The 2,513-nt window shown below is 39.2% G+C and overlaps 1 long non-coding RNA gene across 1 annotated transcript; it reads left to right on the top strand.

Moving 5' to 3' along the window:
• The first annotated feature begins 387 nt into the window (after positions 1-387).
• LOC130465837 (uncharacterized) lies at positions 388-836 on the top strand. Its single transcript, XR_008925854.1, has 2 exons — positions 388-492; positions 585-836. It is a non-coding gene; the product is annotated as an uncharacterized lncRNA (long non-coding RNA).
• Positions 837-2,513: the final 1,677 nt, after the last annotated feature.

The following is a 2,513-nucleotide window of genomic DNA, read 5'->3' as shown; positions in this document are numbered from 1 at the left end:
AACATCTACGACTTGGATAATATTCATATTTCCGATACGATCCATATTTCCGTTTCCGGCAATATCATCGTTTCCGGAGTATTCATTTCTTGCCTGTGACGATCTTAGCTCCCACTGAAACCAAGATCCGTCGGTTCCGAATATTCATAGATGGAGTATTTAATGCCATTAAATACTTGATCCGTTTACGTACTATTTGTGTGACCCTACGGGTTCAGTCAAGAGTAAGCTGTGGATTAATATCATTAATTCCACTTGAACTGAAGCGGCCTCTAGCTAGGCATTCAGCTCACTTGATCTCACTGAATTATTAACTTGTTAATTAATACTGAACCGCATTTATTAGACTTAACATAGAATGCATACTTGGACCAAGGGCATTATTTCCTTCATATAAGGCGTGTGATCTTCTGGGTGTAAAGCCAGTGGATGATGTTCATGTTGGTGAGATCGTAGAAACGATGTATGGGGCGCAAGGGTTACATGCTTCATGTAAATAAGTTTATTTTAACCGTTTCTAAATTGAACAAGTGATGTTTGTTAGTTATGACTTGGACTGATTTAACCCGTCTTTTCTTTTCAAGGTTATTTAGCGTGTGACAAGGATGATATGCGGCAACTCCAGATTTGCAAATAGAGAGAGTGCTAGAATCTGCAAATTTAGATGTTTTAATGCAATATGTGGCTTATTTGCCTTTCTATTTAATTTATTATTTATTTTAGCAGCCAATAATGGTCAATATGTCAATATTGAAACAAACGTTGTAAGTTATGTAGCACGTTCTCATACATTGTAACATACACCATATATAAATATATGATTTCACTTTTTAAAACCTCGTTTGTCTAATTTTAGCACTGATTATTATCTTAATTTTAATTGTTTTTCTCGTATGATATCTATAGATCCTAAATAAGGGGGGGGGGGGGGGGGAAGTGCACGGTTAAAAGTCTAGTATTTACAACAGGTCGACGCAAAAAGGGGTCGGCAAAATTCGGAACATGGCGGGTTATTAATAGGGACCCAGGAAGGTGTCGGCAAACAATTTTGATCCACGCCTAACACACATCTTAAGACGCAGTAAGGCGTCGAGGACCTCGACGCCTTGTTATTTTATGGACAGCATATGACGTCATAATTTTCGACGCATAAAGAAAAAGACGACGCTGTAAGGCGTCGCTATTCTCGACGCCCCAAAGACTTCGTGGACAGCGTAAGGAGTCCCAAATCTCGACGCCCCAAAGACTTCCTGGACAGCGTCAGGCGTCCCAAATCTCGACGCTTAAAGGCGTCGAGAATTCTCGACTAAGTTTTCCTCGACGATAATTGCAGGCGTCGAGGGAAATTTTCTCGACACCTATTAGCGTCGCTAATTAGCCAAAAACGCGTCGCCAAAACACGGAAATTGTTGTAGTGTGCGCATAGATACTTACTTTGGGAAGACTAGTATCAGACAGACCTATGAAACTTTACTGTAAGAGATTAAAATCTGTCATAAGTAAATTTCATTAAAATTATTAGACACTAATCCTCAATACCTGAGTGATTTGAGATTACTTGTTTGAGAACTGGTTACTTTGACGTTGTCAACCGTCGCACGGTAAAAGGAGGCTATAAGGGCAACGCTCAGGTAATCACCTATCAAACGAAGTCTAATCTCAAGATCGCAAGATTGGGATTGTCCTCCCATAAATCGGGATGAGATGCTAAAAGTTGTACAAGGCCACTCGGAGAGCTAGAAACTATAAAATGCATGGCCGTGCTCAGATGAATCATAGGCTATGATTATCTGTTTATTTGATAAGTTGAACTCTGAAACTGAGAAACACCTCTGGACATAATAAGGATGACAACTCTTACCTTATGTTCATGAGCAAGCATCAAGCGACAAAGGAATTAGGCAATGCACACTTGTCCCTAAGGAAAAGTTGGAGACTGAAGGAAATAATGCCCTTGGTCCAAGTATGCATTTAATGTTAAGTCTGATAAATGCGGTTCAGTATTAATTAACAAGTTAATAATTCAGTGAGATCAAGTGAGCTGAATGCCTAGCTAGAGGCCGCTTCAGTTCAAGTGGAATTAATGATATTAATCCACAGCTTACTCTTGACTGAACCCGTAGGGTCACACAAATAGTACGTAAACGGATCAAGTATTTAATGGCATTAAATACTCCATCTATGGATATTCGGAATCGACGGATCTTGGTTTCAGTGGGAGCTGAGATTGTTAAAGCCAAGTAAATGAATACTCAGGAACCGATGATATTTCCGGAAACGGAAATATGGATCGTATCGGAAATATAAATATTATCCAAGTCGTAGATGTTGCCGGAAACGGAAACATGGTACGTATCGGAAAATATTATCGGAAATGGAAATATTACCGGAATCGGAAATATTGCCGGAAACGGAAATATTGTCAGAATCGGAAATTTTATCGGAATCGGAAAATAATTCCGGAAACGGAAATATTAAATATTTGTTCGAAACGGAAATTAATTCTGGAATCG

The sequence above is a fragment of the Spinacia oleracea genome, chromosome 1 (assembly GCF_020520425.1).
Source record: "Spinacia oleracea cultivar Varoflay chromosome 1, BTI_SOV_V1, whole genome shotgun sequence".
NCBI classification, from domain to species: domain Eukaryota; kingdom Viridiplantae; phylum Streptophyta; class Magnoliopsida; order Caryophyllales; family Amaranthaceae; genus Spinacia; species Spinacia oleracea.
This window is presented reverse-complemented; position numbering and strand designations above follow the sequence as displayed.